The sequence below is a fragment of the Camellia sinensis genome, chromosome 2, assembly GCF_055761805.1.
Source record: "Camellia sinensis isolate YWXY chromosome 2, ASM5576180v1, whole genome shotgun sequence".
Taxonomy (NCBI): Eukaryota; Viridiplantae; Streptophyta; class Magnoliopsida; order Ericales; family Theaceae; genus Camellia; species Camellia sinensis.
Window position 1 is genome coordinate 72236385 of NC_138962.1, and position 23548 is coordinate 72259932.

General features: G+C 36.3%; 1 protein-coding gene and 1 pseudogene across 2 annotated transcripts in view; both read left to right on the forward strand.

The window, feature by feature from the left end:
• LOC114267233 (inactive glucose-6-phosphate 1-dehydrogenase 4, chloroplastic) overlaps positions 1 to 23548 on the forward strand; it is a 219347-nt gene that overhangs the window by 39231 nt on the left and 156568 nt on the right. The window lies entirely within an intron of this gene.
• LOC114267232 (inactive glucose-6-phosphate 1-dehydrogenase 4, chloroplastic-like) lies at positions 4156 to 7935 on the forward strand (annotated as a pseudogene). The gene is made up of 6 exons (XR_014361100.1): positions 4156 to 4354; positions 4436 to 4476; positions 4572 to 4690; positions 4792 to 4937; positions 7089 to 7138; positions 7648 to 7935. The product of XR_014361100.1 is annotated as an inactive glucose-6-phosphate 1-dehydrogenase 4, chloroplastic-like (transcript).

Here is a 23548-nt window from a genome sequence, read left to right on the forward strand (position 1 = left end):
ATTAGTCAAAAAGCCAACAACCCATACCAAAAAGTCAAACATTCTCTTTTCTCTCTACTTTTTGTACATCTTTTTGTAAAAAGTCAAAAAGTTATTCCAAACATACTAGTTTTTTTTAGCTCATATTTTAGTCAAATAGTCAAAAAATTACAAAATTAACCTGTTCCCAAACGGGGTTGAGAACTTGATAAAAAATCAAATTTTTAACTTTTTATCAAGTTCTCTTAAAAAAGTTACAAAAAGTCATCAAAAAAATTAAATTTTTTGGCAAAAAAATCATTAAAAAAGTCAAAAAAATAAAAAAATCAACTTTTTACCAACTTTTCAGAACACCATTTTGTTTGCCTTTCAAAGTTTGTACCAAAACAATTCTCCCAAGAATATAAAAATGAACACAAAATAAAAATGAATAGACCAGATTTTTAAAAAATTATTGATGAGGCCACTTCAAGAAAAAATTAAGGAAAAAAAAATTCTATATAGAATTAACTTTTTAAAAAATTCTATTTTTCATTATTTTTATTTTATTTTATTTTCACTAGATTTTTTTAATATTTTAAGCCTTTTTTTTAATATATTTTTAAACACACCTAACATAAACATACTTAGAAAATATAATATTTGTGAAAAAAATCTTTAAAAAATTTACTAAATATAAAAAATATAAAAATATAAAAATTCAGTACATTTTTTTATATCTTTGTATATTTATTAATTTTTAAAATATTTTTTCACAAATAATTTATCATTTAGATACATCTAAGTAACATACATCTAAAAAATAGAAAAATTGCTTAATATTTTAAAAATATTCATTAAAAATAAAAAAATTCAAAAAATAAAAAATTTAATTTTCAAAAAACTAAAACTAAGGCCTTGTTTGGCAAATGGCTGTTTTAGCCTAAAAGCTAAAAAGTTACTAAAAAAATCAAAAAATTAATAACTTATACAAAAAAATCAAAAATTTTCTTTTCTCTATATTTTTTACACATTTTTCGTAAAAATTTTAAAAATCATCATAGACATATTAATTCTTTTACTTCATATTTTAATTAAAAAATTAAAAAATTACTAAAATAATCTCTTTCTAAACGAGTCCTAAACGACGGTACATTCTTATATTTTTGTGTTATGAGAATTGTATTACCAAAAATACCACCATTTATTGTACGGCAAGTCAAGTCAACTGGCCATTTTTATCCATTGGAATCTCGTGAACTGGTCCTACTTTACCTCGAACATATCATCAATTTGATAAAATATCATTCATCCTTCATGAGTCCCCATAACTTCTCCCACCATCTCCATATAATGAGCCCCATTGACTCCTCTCACCATCTCCATATAAGAGTCAAGCTTATTCGAGCACTTTAGTTCACCCTACCAAGCAATTGATATAGCTCATTCTCTCTCTCTCTCTCTCTCTCTCTATGATATACAATGGATGGAGAAAGTAGGAAGAGGAAGATGGAGAATGAAGAAGAAGATGATGATGAAGAGAAGATGCAGAAGTTTTTCGCCTTGATAAGAAGCACACGAGACGCGCGCAAACGGGTTATGAGCGGTGCTGACAAATTACAGGAGGAAGAAAAGACGAAAGGGAAGCCAGCGGAGGCTTGGAACCCGTCGTTCCAACCGGAGGATTTCATGGAGGGTGGTGGTGATCAGTCTAAAGCTCCTCCTCCTCCTCCTCAGGCAAGCCTAGCACTAGCACTAGCAGTAGCAGGTCCTTCTAAAAGAGAAGATGAAGCTAAAGAACAAGAACAAGAAGAAGATCATAAAAGAGGTGACAGTGATGGGTTAGACCTCAAGCTTTCATTGTAATAGCAAAAGTCAAAGAATGTACAAGGCTGGTCTTTTGGGCATGTCGACATGTTTTCAGAATGATCCAACTGTTCACAATTCACATAGGTTTCATGGGTTCACCCCCATCGTCAACATAAAAGCAGAGATAAAAAGAGGGGTTAATCTTTCTCTTTGATTTTGGCTGCATAATTGTACTTACACATTAAATAATCGCCACTCACAAGCCCGCGCTAAAGTAAATGCTTACGAATGAGTTTGCAAACATAAAAACTGGCCACCAAATAGGACACATAATGTATATGAAGGGATAATATATTTAAAAGTGAATCTCACTAACAAATCTTATAAAATTCTATCTATTCATGTGTATTTTGTGTTCAATTTTATGACTGATTTTTGTGTTCGTAGCAGAACTGATAGCCATTAACCAATGCAGGAATGAAATAGAAATCATTCAAACTGATTCGCATAAAAATGTGAATCACATTGGTCACAAAGCTTAGCACCAACTATGGTGTTTCACAATCTAAAGAGGATGTCCTTAGCCTGATACCTTTACTCACACGAGATTGCAAAGAAAAAGACCACACTGCAAGAACTAGAAATGAAATTAATAATATCAAAGTAAATTTTCTAAGACAATATGTCTATAAGTGCTGTTGTGGTAAAGATAAATTGTTTCCTATGTGGTGTCCGTTTTTTCAGTCTATTCTCTACTATTTCTAAGTTTCAATTTCTCTTCTTCCCATTTATATATATATGTTATGTAATAAAAAATGTAACTTTCAATTTCTCTTCCTCCTATTTATATATATGTTATGTAATCAAAAAGATCAAAATAAGAGAGAAAATATAGTAAGAACTCCTCAGGATGATACTATTTCAACAAGTTCTAATTTCATGCTTTCATCTAGGTGTGGAGTGCTCAAGATTGCCTTTACTTGGGATGGTCTAACTTTGCCAAAAGTTATATCTACTTAAGCAAAATATTATTTAATCAATAACATTCAACAGGCTTTATACCATGCTTAATGTAATAATAATGATGATATATTGTAATTTATAACATAAATGTTGGAGAATAAACTTAATTTTTCTAGAGGATTCTATACACACGAGACATAGGAATTGAAAGGATATGCATGCCTTTTATAAATAGTTAGACATGGTCAATATATTAATATTAGATTAAAGGTCATCTTGGAAATATACACATTAAATGTGGGTACGGAACCTAAATAGATACATATAAACCCATGCACTCTAGACATTTTGTTTCGAGTGGAATGTAAGTTTCTAGTATCCTCTTCATCTCTATTTCTCTTCCTAAGCTCGTTTGTGGTGAGACAAGAAGCTTGCAAATGGAATGGGCCAATGTCAAATGCTTCAACTCACAAAAGTTAACTATGATAATTGATGCATTCGTATGAAAGTAAATTTAGGAGGACAAGGTTCATGAGAGATTGTAGTCAAAGACTATGAGGAGCCTTAAAATGAAGATTCCTTGACGCAAGGACAAAAGGATACTTTGGAGGCTTTAAGAAAGAAGATCAAAAGGCTCTTGCTTCCATCGATCCATGTTTGGATGATATATCGCTTTAGAGGTTTGGCAGTGCAAGTGCTTTTAAGTAAGCATTGGAGAACCTTCTAAGCAAAGGAATTGACTAAGTCAATAAGGTTCGTCTTCAAAATTTACAATGTGAGTTTGAAGCCTTAAAAATGAAGGATTCCAAATCAAGTTCTGATTATTTTTCAACATTCTTGGCCATCATGAATCAACTAAGTATGGGGAAGATTTGAATGTTGCAAGGGTTATTGAAAGAAAATACTTTGTTCATTAGATCTTGAGTTTAATTATATCGGTGTTTCTATAGAGGAGTCAAAAGATTTAAACTTCATGACCATTGGTCAACTCATGGGATCATTGCAAGTTCATGAAGAAAAGTTACAAAAGAAGAAACAAAAGCCTTTAGAGCAAGTGTAGCAAACAAGGCTCTTTTTTTAAGGAGAAGGAAGAGAAACGTGGAAGATTCCCAAAGGGGTCAAGGACATGGCAATGGACGAGGCCGATGTAGAGGTGATCACTACATCGGTTACAAAGATGCAAGAATCCAAAACTTTGCATTAATTGATAGGGCTTGGAGAAGAAAAAAAAAAAAGTTGTTCATAAATGAAACAGCGTACGTTGAAATGGACTACACTAATGTAGAGGAGATCAAAGAGGTGGTCACTACATGATTTGCAAAGATGCAAGAAGCCAAAATTTAATCACGAGGGAGTGGAGAAGAAAGAAGACAAAGCTCGTCTCAAATGAGAGGGTGTGAAAGAGGAAACACTCCAAGGAAAATCTCAAATTCAATGCTTCAATTGTCAACAATTTGGGCTTTATGCTTCAGAATAAAGGACTGCAGTTAACAATTTTGAAGAAAAAGTCAATTATGTAGAAAAGGGAAATGAAGATGTGGGGCCACTTTATTGTTGGCATATGAAAATTTCTAATCTTGTTTTTCAGCCACTATGGAACCGAACATATGTACGCAATATACAGGTAGATCATTTTGAAAAATGACCCTCGCATATGGCTTAGGTTTATATCTGCATCTTTACTGTCCCATTGGCTTATTTTCAGGTCATTTTGTCAGAAGACTTGGGTGTGCCGATCCAAGGAAGGTAATCATAATAGTCGTTTGGACTTCGGTATAGAAATCTGTCATTTACATGTAAAACATAATATACTTGTAATTTTGATTTGTTGTTTTGCACAGGTATTTTGATGAATATGGAATCATCCGTGATATTGTAGAGTCATATACTCCAGACAATTGCATTACTTGCTATGGAGCCACCAATAAGTCTTGATGGCGAAGATACACGAAATGAAAAGGTACACAGCCCCTTCTTCGCAACACACATATTGCAAAGTCAAATATCACAGATTCACCACATTGATGTATCTTTTGATCTTTACAAGAAGCTTCTCTTCAGGTCAAGGTTTTGAGATCAATCCGTAAATTGGAACTTAGTGATGTCATTCTTGGTCAATATAAAGCTAGCTCAGGAGATAAGGTTGATCCTTACTCGGACAGTTTGATCCCCACATTCTTTGCTGGCAAGGGACTCATCAAACACAGGTAGCTAGGATCGGTCGCAGTTTTGTTATTATGAGTTTGTTGTAAACAACAGTGAAATTCCACTGCATGATTGCTCAATTATCAGATTTCAATGCATGACTAAAATTTGTCACTAGTTTGTAACTCCTTTTTATAACTCTCATTTATATGTAAAAATATCAGTTGGTAATTTATTCTAAAAATTTGGAATTCACCTCGAAAGAATGTTACGTGTTGAATCTGCCAGTGACTTAGAATTTTTGGTAAATGTGATATCTTCTTGACTTCAATAATGGTTTATACTTATTTGATAATATAATAAATATCTTGGCTTTGCATTTGACTTTTTATTTTTTTATTTTTTTTTCCGTACTTAATATTCAACTTCTTATCACACCATGTTATAACACATTTTGCAATTTTATAGGTGGTGTTTAGTTCACTGAAATGATTTTAGATAAAAATGACATCAGTATTCCTTGGCCTCTTAGTGAGATGACTATTCTCCTAAATTAGTGATGGTAATCGATTTCTGATGTAGATTCCTTTCTTTCTATAGAACCAAACATAAGAATGGATGTACTGTCACTACAAAAAATTAAGGTTTTAGATTCTAAACTTTAGGGATAAAATTATTTTTTAGAGACTTGTAACAATCCTGACTTATGATTAGCCGATAAATCATGATTAATTATGCCTAATGAATAATTAAGATGAAATTCTAGATTAATTGCATGTGTGTTACATTATTTGTGTTTCTATCTGTTTATCGTAGAAATATCTGTTTGTGTTTTTGTTTTGTTCTGCGAATTGAAGGCATTATCGACATCCGATCTTGAAATTAATTTGATTTCTATGTTATTTGAGATTTTTAGAATTTTATGATAAGTTTCATTAAATTTGGAACGAATAAATTAGAATAATTAATGTCCATTTAATTAGTTTTAATTCAACTTTCTAATCAAGCTTATATAAGACTCTTATATGGCCCAACTCATCTCTTTTCTTCATCATATCTTGAGCCTACACAATCAAGCAAAACATGAGAGAGAGAGAGAGAGAGGATGAAGAGACCGAGAGGGGTGTGAGATCAAACTTGAGATTGGGAATGAATTTGCTAGAGAATTAAGGAAATTGGCTTGGAAGCTTAAAGATATAGCAAGCTAGAGCCTTAATCAAGAGTGAGGTAAGGATTTAAGCCTTTCCTTGTAATTGAGACATAATACATGAATTCAAGAGGAATTAACACAAGAATTAAGCTAGGGAAGGATAATTAAAAAGATTACCATACATGCGTGCAAATTCTCTTGCATTTAGAGTTGAACTTGAAGAGTTCACACATGCATGCATTAATCATAGCTTGGTTTTGGAAAGTCATCAAGTTTCATACCATTTTACCTTGTTTGATCATGTTTTGAAAGCTTTGAAGTCAAGTAATTATATGCATGTTATGTTCTTTAAACTTTAAGCTTGAATTTGCATAATTGACTTACTCTTGGGCCTTGATTTTGCGAAATGGTTTTGAATTCATGATGTTTTCCAAGTATAAACAAGCTTCCTTGAGTTTTTGGCCCAAGAGAGCATGTTTTGCAGCATTGAATTTGAGTTTTGAGCCTGGTTGAGCAATATGAAAATTCCAGAATTTTGTCTCTTCGCTCGAGCGACAGTTCTTGCGCTCGAATGACCACTCTGAGTTGTGCACTTCTGCTCGAGTGATCAAAAGTTAGCTCGAGTATAAAATGCATGCTCCTAGAAGTTGACACATTTTGTAGATCGCGTGAGCGACAAGAGTTGAGCTCGAGCGAGGACCTCAGTCTCACGCTCGAGCAACCGTCAAGCGACCATCGAGCAAAAAAATTAAGCAACTAGTACTTTTGCAGAGTTTACAGATCACTTGAGCGAATGATGTTGCGCTCGAGCGGCCACTCACATTTTTGAACCTTCGTTCGAACGAAGGAAGTTGTGCTCGATCGAGGACTCTGTTTTCACCAAATCAGATCAAGTGTTTTCAAGTGCATTCTAGCATTCTCATTACATCCTAGGCATTCATAGGCCTTAATTAAGACATAGTAATGAGGACAAAGACTTAGAAACACACTAAAAATAAGGCAAATTAAGTTAAGTGTTTTCCGAGTATGTGTTTTAGTGTGCATCCGTTATCTGTTTTTGTAGGTCACACGCCATAAACTGTTTGATCTGTCTGTCTGCGTTTGGAGCCAACAGTGAGTAATAACTTTGTAAAACTATGTTCAATTTATAAGTATTTTCTGAATGATATGAGATGATCTGTTTTCTGAAATATTATTTTCTATATGAATGAATGATTATCCAAGTTTCTGAAATGTATTGTGGCATCCTTAGTTTCAAATGACATTTGTTATTTGTTCTGTTATGTCCCAATTATGGGCCAGTTGTACGTCTCATAAGCCAATTGTTATGGATCTTTCTATATACGTCCTATTTATGGGCCAACTGTATGTCTTATGAGTCAACTGTACCGTCTCCGTGCACGTGAGTCAACTATATGCCTCAATGGCCGTCCCTTTATGGGTCAATTGTTTTCGTTAGTGCTAATGGATGTACCACGTATGATTAACTACAAATTCCGATTATGAGTATGATTCTGAACCTGTTTCTGTAACGGTTATGGACAACGTTTAATAAAACCTTTACTTTGTTATTATTCACCGGGCTTCCACTCACTGTATTATTTATGTATATTGGTGATCAGGCGCGTGACCAGGCTTAATGATGATCGCCTGGAGCTTGTTTTGTCGGCCAACCCTTATACCTCCTGAGGTGGTTCTGAAAGTCATGTGGTCAAGTTTTGTGAATCATGTGAAGGATGTTTTTGTTTTGTTTTTGTTTATCTATACTTTGGGCTACGTCCCTTATGACACTATCTGTATCTATATGGTGATACATGATGTATGGAAGTTTGACATTATATGTATAAGTTTTAGATCTATTCTGTCCCATGTACGTCAATACAGCTCAATGGATTATGTATGTTTATATATCTGCTTCCGTAACCCCTTAATATATGATAAATTGTTCTGAGACCTTTGGTAATCCAAGAATTACTGACTGGTTATGACGTTAAACCTATAGGGGCGGGTTTGGGTCGTGACATGACTAAATAATTTTGTTGTGAAAAGTGTCGCCATTATATTTTCAACAACAAAAATTGGACACTAGTAATGAATTATTATCCTTTTGGGACCAAATTTTTTGTTTCAAAAAATAAATCATTTTGAGATCAAATTATTTTGTTCCTAAAAATCTATTTATTAATGACATTTTCAAAATTTTGTCGCTAAAAGTCTTGTTTTTACTTTTTGGGATGATCTTTTAGCGACTGTCCTCATGACAATGGAAATTGGTTCCTAAATGTCTTTTACAACAAAATTTTCACTTTTAAAGATCAAAACATTTAGTTTTTAAAACTCTTAAATGTTGTAATGTACAGATCCAATTAACCAAACACTGCATGATGATTTGAAATTTGAATTCTTTAGGAATGGAATAGTTCGTGTATATAGAAGTTACAATTGTGCATGATATTTTCTTTAATGCTATAGTAAAGCTCAAGTGACTGATAGTAGTAGCTCCTACTTATAACTCTAAAATAAATCAATTAACAAATTGCAGGTTGGTTATTTTTCTAGCATTTGCAATTGCTTTATTCTCATATTTTAATAAATTTGTTTAAACATCTATTTTCCTAACAAATAGAATCTCTTCACCCATATTAGCTTTATTACTCACGTTCCCGGAAACCTTTACCGTGACCGTATGGGCCATAACATTGACCTTGCCACTAATGAACTGATTTTATGAGATGTGCCTGATGAAGCCATCCTAGTCAGAGTTAACAGCAAGGTTCCAGGACTAAGTTTGCATTTGGATGCTTCCAAACTGAATTTGCTCTACAAGGATAAGTATAACATTTCAGTCCTATATTTAAGGTCTTTCGCTTCAAATGCATAATTCTATCGATGCTAAGACCTTATCATTGATGCCCATTATGTTAGAACATAATTCAAACGTGGGCTAAAGGGACAGATGTAGCAGATCTGATTGTAGGACACCTGTTGATTACTGTTCTACAAATATGTGATAGTGGACTTAGTGGTTGAGAGTCTTTAGGATTAGTTTCCTAATGGTTGAGAGTTTTTAGGTGTTTTATTATCTGTCAATGTAATCTGGTAGCAAAAAAAAAAAGGAAGTGGTGCATTGTGTAGCTAACAGAAGAGTCTATTTAAACTCTTTTGAATGTTTATTTTAGGTTGGTCAGCAGCCATTTGTAAGCACTGCAAATTCAATAAATTCTAGAGTGTTTCTTTCATATTTTTTTCTAACATTTTGGTATCAAAGCCAAGTTTGAGTGCTTTGTTAGCATATCAATGTTCTGGTCACTTCAAGTTATGGCTGGAAACAACATTGTAGGAAGCTCCTCTCAAAATGTTCCCATCTTTACTGGTCTTAATTATCAATTTTGGGGCATCAAGATGAAGACGTTATTCAAGTCCTATGATTTGTGGGACTTGGTGGAGAATGGCTTTGTAGATCTTGTGGATCCTAAGTAAGCTACAAGGCTGACAATAGTTCAACGCAATGAGCTGGGAGAAAAACAGCGGAAGGATGCCGAAGCTTTATTTCTAATTCAGCAAGCTTTGGATAAAGCCATATTTCCAAGGGTTATGGCTGTCTCCATATCAAAGGAAGAATGGGATTTGCTTCAAGAAGAGTATCAAGGCTCGAGTAGAGTTGTTACAGTGAAGTTGCAAACTCTATGTCGGGAATTCAAAAATTTATCTATGAAGTCCTCAAATTCAACTCAGGAATTTTTCTCAAGAGTTACTTCTATAGTGAATCAAATTAGATCACTTGGAGAGGAATTGACAAATCAAAAAATTGTTGAAAAGGTTTTACAAAGCCTTCCTCTCAAATTTGATTATGTTGTTATAGCGATAGAAGAGTCAAAGGACTTCTTTGATTATTCTCTCTATGAATTGATGGGTTCTTTACAAGCACATGAGTAGCGGCTGAACAAAATAACAGAAACATGCCTTTCCAATCAAGGCTTGATTTGAAGAAAATGTCAGATGGCTTGGGACGAGGAAACAAGGCAAGGGGTCATAGAAATTCATTTCATGGAAGAGGAAGAGACAAATTCGATGGCCAGTAGAGAAACTTTATTAGAGGTAACAATGTTGTGACATTTTTTTTTTCAGGGTCGCTCGAGCGGGGAAATTGCCGCTCGAGCATAGAATTGTTGCTCCCAGCATTTTGTTGCATTTCAGGCATGTCCGCTTGAGCGGGAAAAGCCCTGCTTGAGCATGAAATGTTAGCTTCCAATAGTTTCACTGTAGCACTGTAAAACTTCTGGAGTTTCTATTTCTCCGCTCCAGCGAAGAAGTTGTCGCTCGAGCGGACTCTCTTGATTGTGTCTGGATGCTCGAGCGGGGAGCGCGATATCAGCTTTTTAAATATGGTGATTCTAGATCATTCTCTCATCTCTTTTGTTCCATCTTCCATCTCCTCTTCCTCTTTCTATGAAACCCTAGGTTTCTACCTTCCAATACCTTTTGCACCTTTGAAATCCACCCAAAATCACTTGTTAGAGGCGACGAACACTGGAAGATTATCATTATCTACCGATTGGATTATGGGTTTGCAATAGATTCATGAAGAAGCTTGGATTTTGGGCTTGATAGTTGAGGTAGGGGTACTTTTTTCCTTGTATGTCTTCATTTTTTAAGAGATTTCATGGTATTGTGTGTGATTTGTGAACTAATTGAAGATTTTGTTGGATTAAACCCTCATTTCACATGTTTACTCATTTGCTTAATATTTTATTTGAAATCTCTCAATACCTTCTTTAAAACATGAATGTAAATGTGGTTAAAATCTAGATTGGTGATAAAGAATAGAAACCCCATAATTAGGAGAAACCCTAAGTTCTCAAATTGAGTAGAAAATACTAAACTCAATGGAATTTCTTTTGATTCATAAAACTTTGAGAACAATGGAGAGATGGGAAATGTAGATCTTGATGTAATTAAAGGAATTGTGGCTTGTATGCTATTGTTCTTTGAGTCTTATGTGATGTTCAAACATGGCAATGTTTGATGTTTGATTTTGGGATTGAAATGCGAATTAATTGTTAAGCATGCATGAGTCCAATGTGTGAGTCGATTTTGGGTAAACGTGGTGTTGTGTTGGTACCTGCGTGAGGAGTTTAAAAGGTTGCCCAAATGTCCTGTCTAGGCTTATCGCTGGACGAATGTGGGAAAATGTTTCGGGGTGTCCACACAGTCCCGCCGTATAATAGTTGGCGAAAGTGAAAAAACGGATGGTTTTCGTTCGGGCGCCCACCTCCCGCTGTATGATAGCTGGCAAATGTGGGGGTTGTTTGCTAAAAGTGAAATTAAGGGTTGTTCTCCATTGGACTCATGTAGTTGAATGTGTGATATGATTTCCATGGTTGTGGATGTTTAATTGTTTTACATAAAGACATGAATTGTGATTGCCTGGGTTATATTATTACGGTTCATTGGGAATTGCTGATGATTATCTGTGAAAACAAATTTTATTGTATCATTTCATCACATAAATACCATAAATTTGTTCAAAGGATTAGATACCTGGATAAATTTATTCCTACTGGGCATATAACTCAACCCTAATTCTTTTTTCAAGAATTGATAAAGTTCAGCCTCATTGAAGGATTGGTTCAAGCATTAGCTCTATTTTTTTTTTTGGAAAAAAGTTGAAGTCATGAGCATTTTGGTTGTTTCCTTTAAATTTGGGATTTTGTAACAGAATTACTGTATGTATTTTGTGATGTTGTACGCCTAAGGGGCTTATATTTTGTTAAGTCATCTAGTTCATTGAACTGAAAAGCGAAATTGAAACTTTGTGGGAATGTATTTATTAAATTGTAATCAATTGATTATTAGTTCAATGAGAAAGATGATCTCTTGGGATTTAATGACATCATGTTATTATTGTTCATTATAGCTTGAATTTCCAGGCTGTTACAAATGCTACTCTTACTCCATGTTCACATTGTGGAAAGACAACTCATGAAGATAAGGATTGTTGGTTTAAAACCAAATCTAGCCAAAATAAAAATGCTCCACACTGTTATAATTGTAAGGAGTTTGGTCATGTTAAGAAAAATTGTTTTCACAAGGTCAAGGAGTAGGCCAATTTTAATGAAGTAAAAGATGCATCTGAAGAGAATTTATTTCTTACTTGTTTGGCTGCTCATATTGATATGTCTGAAAATATTTGGTATCTTGATAGTGGTTGTAGTAATCACATGACTGGTAATAGAAATTTCTTTGTGGAAATTGATGAATCAGTGAATACATAAGTAAAGATGGGAGACAACAACCATGTTCAGGTATGCGGTTTGGGTACTATTACTATGATTTTAAAATCTGGAAGAAAACTCATTCATGGTGTTATGTATGTTCTTGGGTTAGCTCAAAATCTGCTGAGTTTAGGCCAATTGATGAGAAAAGGTTATTGTGTTACCTTTGACAATGATGAATGCATGATATATGATAAGAGGAGCATGAACTTAATTTACTCAGTCAAAATGACAGAAAACAAGATGTTTCCTCTTTTGTTTTCAAAGGTTTCTGTCAATGCTTTTAGTGCATCAAGTAACGATTCTATGCTTTGGCATAGAAGATATGGTCATTTTAACTTTTGTGGGCTAAATTTATTGCACAAAAAGAATATGGTTTCTGGCTTTCCAATGATTACAGATGATAGGGAAATATGTGAACCATGTATTTTTGGAAAGCAACATCGTGAAAAGTTTCCAGTGGGTAAATCTTGGAGAGCTACAAAGCATCTAATGCTGGTGCATGCTGATATATGTGGTCTAATGCAAACACTCTCTTCGAACAAAAATAAGTATTTCTTGATCTTTGTTGATGATTTTTCAAGAATGACTTGGGCATATTTTCTGAAAGAGAAATCTAAAGTTTTTGAGTGTTTCAACAATTTAAAGTTATAGTGGAAAAACAAAGTGGTTGCTCTATAGTAACATTGCATACTGACCGTGGTAATGAGTTTACATCCACAGAATTCAAAATGTTTTGCAGCAATCATGGCATCCAAAGACAACTCACAGCAAGGTATACTCCTCAACAGAATGGCATCGCGGAGCTCAAGAATAGAACTATAATAGAGGTAACGAAAATCATGTTTACAGACAAAGATCTTCCCAAGAAGTTTTAGGCAGAAGCTGTGGCATGTGCTATTTATCTACTCAATCGGTTTCCAACTCAAGCAATCATAAGGAAGACTCCTTATAAATCCTGGTATGGAAGAAAGCCTAATGTAAGTCACTTAAAGGTATTTGGTTCCATTGCATATGTATTTGTGCCTTCTGAGTTGAGGAGGAAATTAGAAGATAAGAGCACCAAGTGCAGTTTTGTTGGCTATAGTGAAGAAACCAAAGGTTATAGGTTGTATGATCCTAAATCTAGGAAATTAATTATTAGTCGTGATGTGGTGTTTAATGAAAGTGATATTTGGAATTGGAGCTCTAGTAAATTAAAGCCCACTTTGATGGAAGAAAAAAATGTTGATCTTGAATCCTCCAGCCAACAAGTGTCCCCTGTTTCATCTCCAGATTCCACACCAAGAGGGGTAAGAAGTTTTTCTGATATTTATGCTGTATGTAAATATGCTTGCCTTGCTTTAGAACCTACTTGTTTTAAAGATGCAGAGAACAAAAAGGAATGGTGTGAAGCAATGAAAGAAGAAATTGATGCCATTGAGAAGAACAAGATATGGACCTTGCTGGATTACCAATTGGGAGTCAAATGGATTTACAAGTCCAAGTTCAATGTAGATGGTACATTGTAAAGTTATAAAGCTCGATTGGTAGCTAAGGGGTATACTCAAACTCCAGGTATTGACTTCACATAAACTTATGCTCCGGTTGCTTATTTTGATACAGTTAGAACTCTCTTGGCTTTGGCCTCCCATAATGGTTGGATAGTTCATCAATTAGACATAAAATATGCATTCCTTAATGGTGAGCTTTTGGAAGATGTTTATGTTGAGCAACCCCAAGGTTACACAGTGAAAGAGTTAGAGCACAAAGTTTACAAATTGCACAAAGCACTTTATGGGCTCAAACAAGCACCAAGAGCTTGGTATAGCAAGATTGACACTTATTTTGCTGATAACCAATTTCAAAAGAGTGCTAGTGAACCAACCTTGTATGTTAAAAGTCATAACAGTGAATTCTTGGTTGTGCATTTGTATGTTGATGATATGATATATACTGGAAGTTTTTCTCAAATGATAGAAGCATTTAAAAAGTTGATGATGCAAACTTTTGAAATGTCTGACTCGGGGTGTTTTGCATTAATTTTTGGGTATTGAAGTTGTGCAAGGTTCAGACGGTATTTTTATTTGTCAAATGGAGTATGCAAATGATTTGTTAAAAAAAAAAATTAGAATGATGAATTACAAGCTAGCCAAGACACCATTAAATGTAAATGAAAAGCTTTCTTTGAATGATGGGGTTGAAAAGGTTAATGAGAAATATTTCAGAAGTATTGTGGGAGGACTCATGTATCTTACTCATACAAGACCAGATATAGCATTTTCTGTAAGTCTCATATCCAAATTTATGCACAGCCTAAGCAAACATCATTTTGGGGCAGTGTAGACACCCCATTTTTGATTGTTCTTAAGACTTGGACGTCATCGCTTGTGCACTCGATGATTATGATTGCATGTGTTCATTTTAGTGCCTGAAGTCCTCGGCGGAATGCCTTGTCTTTAAGCCTTAAAATCCTGTCCATTTTATGCCTTGTTTTGGACCAAAACCTTAGTGCTTCAAGCCTCAAGACCCTGGGGCTTGCAGGCCCCCTTTAGTGGACTGCCAGCCACCAATTGTGCCCTGCCGGACACCCTTGTGCCTTGTCGGCCAATGGTGTGGCTTGCCGGCCATCAGTGTCTTTTTTCAAATATTTTGTTGACAGCTGTTCCAGTTGTTACCACAATTGGCTGCATCTCCCTATACGTGTATGGAGGGATTTATCTTAGCCAAATGTATGTTTTTCTATATATGGGGGGTCTCCTCCCCCATTTTTTAGGGTTACAATTTTTAAAGCAAAAATTATCTCTCTCTACATTTCTCTCTCTTTCTCTTTTGCAAGTTTGTGTACCTTAGCCTACATACACTACACGTTTGCCTACACCTCCTTAACCAAAGTTTGTCACCTTTGAGCTGAGGTTCCTTGAAGCCTTCTTGGAGCTCTAGAAGGTGGTTTTGGCTTGAATTGTTGTCTAAAATTGATCTTTGCTTCAAGAGGTATAGCACTTGATCTTTTAACTTGTTTTGCATACTTGTTTTTCTATCTTTTCCTACTGATTTTGGGCCGTTTTTGGACTGTAAAAAACTCTGTTTTTGTGGGCTGAAATTGGTGGCTTTAGGCCATTTAAGGTTAGGAGGTGGCTTTGTAGCTCGGCTTTTTCGCGCCCCCTTTCGGAAACTCAAAAAAAAGCCCTATAGTTCAGACTCCCATGGTTCTAAATCTAACCTCACAAGTGCAATGTGAAATTGATAAACGCCAAAGAGTCCAAATCGGGCAAATCATTTTGAAAAATCAATTTTGAATCAAAAATGCCAAAATTGGACTGTTTTTCCAGATATAGAGTTACCACCTAAATGTTTTATTATTATTATTATTATTTTTTTTTATTTTGGAAAAATTTAGGAAACCCATGACTCGTGCCAAAGGGCACGTGTCCGTCATCACTAAAGTTGCCTTAGCTCGGGAACTTGGGTACGAGAGGAGAAGGTTATGAATTGAGCACCCCCGCTCGCCCGATCAAAGATCGGTCTCTACTAATGATGATATGATTTTTATCAACATTATGTATAGGCTAGCTTTACTATGTGATGCGCACAAGCAAGTATAGGCTAGTTTGCTCAAATTAGAACAATTCAATTTCATGTTTGCTTTGTGAAAATGGGTTGAATTTGCCACCTCAAGTGGGCTTAAAGTTTGCGAATTTGCCACTCAACAAAGTGGCCTTAAACATACGTTCATTGAATTATTCCAATTCAAGCAACAAGTCTCCATCCACAGGCATTCAAGCAGTTTAACAAGTAAGCATTTAACCTCATGGCAAGCATGCTAGTCATGGTAATCACTTACACTCATGCAAGTATGCTAAAACATTAAAAACTCACCTAGTACTCCAAGCTAAGAAGATATGAGTTAGAAAAAAAAAATATGCATGATTCCTAACTATACAAGATGTCTAATGCAATACATGCAATATGTAATTAATAGGCTCGGCTACTAATATGGCATATGAATTAATTTAAGACATGCGGTTAAACACGTATTCAAAGAATTATTGAAATGACAATTGCAGTTTGAATGATGCGCCGAGCCTCGGTGCATGCAATACAAATGAATGGATGCAAGCATAAGGTATGCTAATTGAAACATGTCCCTAATCTAACCATCGTAAGTGATTAAATAAAAAAAAGAAAGACGTGGGGTTAGAAGACATACACGTTATTACATTTTGCTCTCACGAAGGAGAGTCCGAATGAATAAAGCAAAACTAACTAGCAACTAAGCTAAGCTAATTAAGCTAATTATTACAAAACAAAATGAAATAAATAGCTAAACTAATTAACTAATTATTACAACACTTTTAACTAACTAGTAACCTAACTAATTATGTTACAACACAAATGCAAATAAGCTAAGTAATTAAAATCTAGAACTACACTGCCACTACTCCGCTTCGAGAAATGGAAGATGCACATGCTCGGATACTACCCGAAAAGACCTTCATTTTGCTCTCGAAAGCCTCTGTTTACAGAATTGAACACTTCCAGAACCATTTTTCTCCACCTTACCAACATTCTGCTGAGGTTTGCATCAGTGGCCTGTCGGCCACTGGTAAAGATTGGCGGCCACATGTCAGCTATGGAAGTGGCTTGTCGACCATCTATGTGCCCTGTCGGCCACCTACTGGCCATGGATGATGGTCTGCCGGCCACTGATGCATTGGATCATCATCCTGCAACAAAGGACATATAGAGCAAAGAAAGGGTATTTCTAAGGTTTATCTGCACAATTCACCCCTTCTTTTCATGAATAAATCCAAGGAGTTGTGAACTTAAGCCACAAACCACCACTCCAAACAATTTCATTGCACAATGGCTTGTGATTCAAGATGTGCAAGCTCAATAAATACAAAACAAGACACTCAATAACCATTACCCTATCATGCATGATCAAGGGCAATGGAGACCTAGGAAACTTGAGACATTTCATCACTTTGAGTATGAAATGTCCCAATTTTCCTTGTGTTTAATTAACGTCCTATTGAACGCACAACACACAAGTTATTATCTTGCTCAATTTTAGTCCCAAGTTGTTAGTTACTCATTTTAACTTTACCAATCATTCCTTAATCCAATTAAGTCCAAAAAGTGAGTTAAAGTCCTCTAATGGAAAGAAGGCTCAAAACACAAGTTGCTTTGGATATGAAAGAAGTCTCATACCGTTGGTAATGAACCCCCTAAGGGATTAAACCATTAAGTATGAAACCTCAATTCCACACTTAGGCTGTAATGACCCAATTTTTTATTTTTTTTAAAATAGCCAGTGCATAATTTAATTGAGCAAATTTTCGAATTTGATTGTTGTGTAAATTCTATGCGAAAACAGTTCGGTTTTGTATTTTTTAACAATAGTTCCCGATCTCAAAAAATTATGAAATTTTTATATGTTGTTCCCATATGAGTCTATCACGTTGGATAAAAATTTCAGAATTTAATGATGAGTATTTATTTTATGAAAATTCACAGACTGATTGGTGTTTAGTTTAATTTATAACAGAATTTGAAATTGAGTTTTAGATGTTCAGATCAGGATTTGAGATAAATTTGTTGGGTCTATTTTGGTATATAATTGGGCCATGTTTGGCTTATGGATGAGAATTTAATCAAGACCCATGGCTTAGATTTAATTTAATTTGAGTTTGTTTAATGACTTATGTTTAACTGTTTGGTCTTTTTTAATTATGTGATTGGTAGTAACCACCTTGGGAGTTGTTATTATTTATTATATAGGATTATAATAAATATTTGATATTTGATTTTATGGTGTGTACCATATGGTGAAAAATTATATATTTTCGTAGTAAATAAAATGAGTATATATTTTGTGGTGAGAAAAATTATATCATTTTATAATTTATATTATAAAATTTGAAGATATTATTACAAAATATATTTTGGAGAAACCAATTTTTTTCTTTTGGAAAGCCAAACCCACATGGGGTTGCCTCCCTTTTTGTAGTGGCCATCATTTCATCTTCCTTTCCTTTCCATTTCATTTCGTTTTTCTTTGGTTGGGTTGGCAGAGTGTACGTCTCTCTCTCTCTCTCTCTCTCTCTCCCTCTTTCTTTATTTTCCATGGTTGCTCAAGCTTTGAGCTTAGAGTGGGAGTCTTTAGAGTGAGATTTTGCAAAAGTATTGTAAATGAAAGTTGGAGAGCTCATCATGATCTTCGCAATGGTAGTCTCGGATTCATGATCGGGCAAGATTTGCCTTCCAGATATGCTCTTCTTCATTATTTGAGGTAGGGACTTTCTTTATATTTTGACATTAAAGTTAGGGTTATTTTCAGAGAATATGTCATTTTAAGAGGTATTGCATATATATTTATATAATTTTCAGATTTTTGTTTGGTAATTTTTGGAAGAAAAATTATGATGAAATGTTAAGAATGTTAGCATTTTGAGATTGATTTTGGGAAAATCATTTTATGTTGTTAATTTTGTAAAAAAAAATCCAAAAATAAAATTTAAAGGTTGTATGATTGTATTTACATCATATTATGATTAGATGATTTATTTTGAGAAATATAAAGTTGAAATATTTTTTCTTATCTTTGATTTGGAATTTATTTTTGAGAAAAATAAATTGATATTGAGGAATATTATATAGATTGTTAAGTTGGGATTATAGAGTTGTTTTGGGATTAAAAACTTTAAAAGTATTATATTCATGAAACTTTATGGAAGATGATATGTTGATGATTAAGTTGTGTTCATTTTTTTTTTTTGTGAAAATGAAAAATGTGAAATATGGACTTTTGAACTCGTAACCTTGAAAATGTGACTCTTGGGCATATTTTATAATTTTTGATGTAAATATCATGTTAATTAGTTAATTTTAGAAAAGTTGTGGAAATTGTTATTTGTAGAGATTTGAGAGAAAAATAAACTATTTAAGTAGCTTGGCACGAAATATGATTATGATTAAAAGATGAGACATGTTAAGTTAGGTTTGTGTACGGGAAGGAAATAATTCTCCTCGTATAATCCTGTTGACTAAGTCCGCGCTCCTTCGTACGACGTCACTTTGTCACCTGAAAACACAAACGTGAGCTAGCCGGCGGGTGTGTGCCGGAAACCTCTCCGATGCCTAAGTCAGCAAACTTGACAAATAGACAAAGCTCAATGTATTCAGAAAACAAAATTGTGTGTTGTGTTACCTCCTCCAAGGTGATGTTTGTGAGCTTTTATACGATTCGAATGGCACAATCCTAGCAGGACTTTTATTTCTCCATGCAGAGTCCTCCTAGGATTCATACTCTTAAAGGATAATGCTTATCCTTTTACACCCCCCCACTGCTTAAACCAAGTGGGATGGTTTTTGCCATGGCCGAACTACCATACGACCGAGATAAACCTGGCTATGCTGAGCCACAGAGTAGGCCGAACTATCCTTAGTTCGGTTCTTCCTTTCATCACACCTTATCTCAGTTCTTCCTTGTATGAACCATGGTGTGTTTAGATCGAACTAACGATTCGCGACCGGTATAATTCCAAGACCGGTATAACTCCAAGACCGGTCTAACTTCAAGTTGCTTCCGGACCGAAGTAACTTTTATACGTATCTTGGGCCAGAGTAATTCCATACCTCTTTTGGGCCGGAGTAACTTTTACGGCCTTTTTTACTCAGCCCTTTGTATTGTGGGCCACTATGACCATCTCCTAGCTCAGCCTAATTTTTACCAAAAATTACCCTCTCAATTGCCCCTTAATTCCATCTGCACAGCATGATTGGGATTACCCGTCTATCAGCCGAGCTGAAGTTTTCTAAGCCTTTCCAGCCGAGCTAAAAAAACCGTTTAGCCTTTCCAGCCGAGATAAAAAAACCCTTTAGCTTCTCCAGCCGAGCTAAAAAACTCTTTAGCCTTCCGGCCGAGCTTATTTCACTCCGTGCTCTGCTTGTTCGGTCAAAACGTCTCTTCAATCACAGTGACTGTAATGCTTCCCTTTCCAATGACACGCGGCAGGCTGTGATAGGCTATGGGCAGCTGTCACGCCGCCCTCGTACTACGAAAAATTTGAACAGTCCCGCCCTTTTTGCCTTTCGTCTTTTTCACAAAACAACCCTTTCATCTTTGAATCATTCATCTACACTATTCTTCGTCTTCTCTCTCTGTGCCTCTACTTCTTCAATTACCAAGCTCGTGCTCTTCATTTGCTGCTACGGTTTCCATCTCCAGTCCCCTTTTCTTCAATCTGGTAAGCAAATCCATTTTCCTTCCCCTGTTTTTGCTTTCGTATTTGTTCTATGCATTTTGTTTACTGTAATTTTGCAAAACATTTTCTTCCATTTCTGTTTCGCTTCTGTACTTTCACGGAAAAACTTTAATCAGAACTCATGCGTGTATAAACTATTCTGTAGAAAACTAGTCTTGGATCCAAAATCATGTAGCAACCGAGCTAGGATACTGTTTTTGCTACATATGTAGATTAATTCAGACGATAATCGAACTAGAACTCGTAGAAATAACAGTAGTTTCAGTAGGTTACCAACTCCTGAATCACTCTAGCCGAGATAAACTTACCGAACAAAGTTTGAACTCATTAAACTAGGAACCTCGTCTTCAACCGAGCTAAGCCTTTGGGGCTAAGCCAGCTTTCCTAGTTTCTGAACCAAACTCAGAAAGCTGCCCCTAGAGGCTAAACCGAAGTAACAAAACTCATAGTTCAACCGATTTAGGCCTTTGCGGCTAAACCAGCTCTCTGAGTTCTTTAGACCGAACTCAGAAAGCTACCCCTAGACGATGAACCGGTCTAACAAAATTGTTTCCAAAGCCAGTGTGCCGAGATGCTTGCCCAGATCTGGCTTAATAAGAACCCTGCTCAAACCGAGCTACCAAGCAGTTTGTCGAACCGAGATAGAACCTCTCCACAAAACCGAAGTAGGGCTCTTTTACCTTACTTTTAATTTGTAGCACGGTCCTATGATCTGTGCTTAACCCCTTTGTTTTCTACTTTGCAGACTTAGGTTGCCCAGGCACTCCTTCGTGCGCTCAACCGAGCTACTGAGCACAATTTTTGCACCGATATAACTTATTCGTAAATTATACAACAAATGGGTAAGTATAGGTATCTTGTAGACACTCCAGGCGGCCTAGCCGAATGCAGAAAGGACTATAACATACCTGATGACGTCCACCTGTCTTTAGCCGAAAAAGATGTCATTCCTTGGGATAACGAAGGCTTTGTCTCCTTTACCCTCCTGTCAATTATTGAAACCGGACTGCGATTTCCAGTCCAACCTTTAATCTGTGAGTTTCTTAAGCAGACTAGATTATGCCCTATCCAACTATCCACCAATTCATACCGTATCATTATGGGAATAGCTGAACTGAACCGTCAAGCCGGACTAAACCTTGGCCTGGCCGAAATCTTCCACCAATATTCCATTGGCTCAAAAGAAGATGGGTGGGTCTATTATCTTAGAATACGTCGCCGCCGAGAGAAGATAATAAAATATACACCGGACAAAGACCTAAACGACGACGATTTTTTTTGGGTCTCTGGGAACTTTGAGGATTATCAAGCCCAGATTCCTGGCCGACCTATAAATTGGAAAAAAGGAGAGCCCGGTAAATTTACTTCGGTTTTCTTGCTTGCATTTTTTTTGTATTTCGGTTTTTTAATTTTCCAGCCGGACTAACAGTTGGTCTTCTTTCGCAGATTCTGCCCACCTTCACTCCTTATACAGCTACCCAAACCTAGCCACTTTGCGAGCCGCACTACGGTATCCAGAACGTAGTTGGGCCAAATTGCTGAAGTTCGAGCCGACATACAGATATAGTGGTCGCCGAAAAGCCAGAGTCACTGATTTTCTGCTTGAAGACGCCCCAGAACCGGACCCCACCTTACCCCAAATCAGACTCATTCCACTCACTGCTGAAGAGGAGATGGCCAAAAAGAACAGAGTAAGGGCTCTCCTGACCGAACCAACAGGGCCGAAGTACCACCAGAAAGTCAAACCCAAGAAACGGTAGTGGCCCTTCCTATTCAACAACCGTCCTCATCCCGCCGAACCAAGCGCGCCCGGACCGCCGAAACCGAACCAAGTTTGGTTGATGAAGAAGAAACTGCTCTTTCACCAAGCCTGCCACCGAGCCCCCAACCGGAGCCTTCCGACCGAACTACCACTAGCTGGGTGCCAAAACTTTCCTTCAACAACCGAGATATCCAAGACTCAGACTCGGTTGTTGCTGAGAAGGATCACCAGTTGGCCTTCAACCTGGCCAAGAGTGTGTGCCTCCCCAAAGATATGGAGCACCACCAAAAGCAATTGAACACCGAACTGAAGGCCATCCGGTCTTCCACAAAATCCATGATCTTGGTAAGTAGCTCTGTCCGTTTTTCTGTCTAATTTTTCCATGTTTCACTTCGGCTCAAGTGAAGTCTTTGTTTTGTCAGGCCATTCAGAAAAACAACATTACTTACAGGAAGGTGGCAGAGCTCAGGAAAACAACGAGGCAAGCCGTGGCAGAAGCTGAAGCGAAGGCGACCGAGCTAGAGGAGGCCAGAAAGCAAATGGCCGAGCTCCGAGCTGAGAACGGCTGATTGGCCGGATTGGTTAGTTCGGCCGAGGCAGAAAAGCAGAAGGCTGCCATTGCTCTAAAGGACAAGTACTTGCGCGAGCTGGTGAATCTTGAAAAGAAAAAAGATACCGAGATAAACCAGCTGAAAGAGAGTGCAAAAGGAGTCGAAAAGAAAGGCTTCAAGAAGGCAAATGATGTATATGTCAAGCAGTGTGAAGCCGCCAAGGAACTGTTCTTTAAGTGCGGCTGGAGGGCAGCCATTGAGAAGCTCGGTCATGATCCACAGACCGAGGTTTTCAACCCTCCAGCCTACTTCATACTGAATTCCCTTGTGGAGTATGCTAATGCCATGCAACAGCAGTTTCTTGAAGGCTCAGACTCTGATGAAGGCTCATCCTCTGAGGATACTCCGGTTGTCAATGTGGATCAGACAGTTCGGTTGGAGCCCATGGTGGAAGACCTGACTATTGAACGTCCAGGGGAAACCGTGGTTCCAACCGAAACCACCCTTGCGACCGTGAGCGAGCTCCCGACTGAAACCGGTCTTCGTGATGATGCCGATGCAGCTTTTGATGCCGAAATTGAAGACCTTTTCTCTTGATTTTGTATTTTTTCTCTTTTTTGTTACCTTTTGTCTTTGTAACCGGGCTATGCCCTTCTGTAATTGCTTTTCAATGAATGAAAATTTTG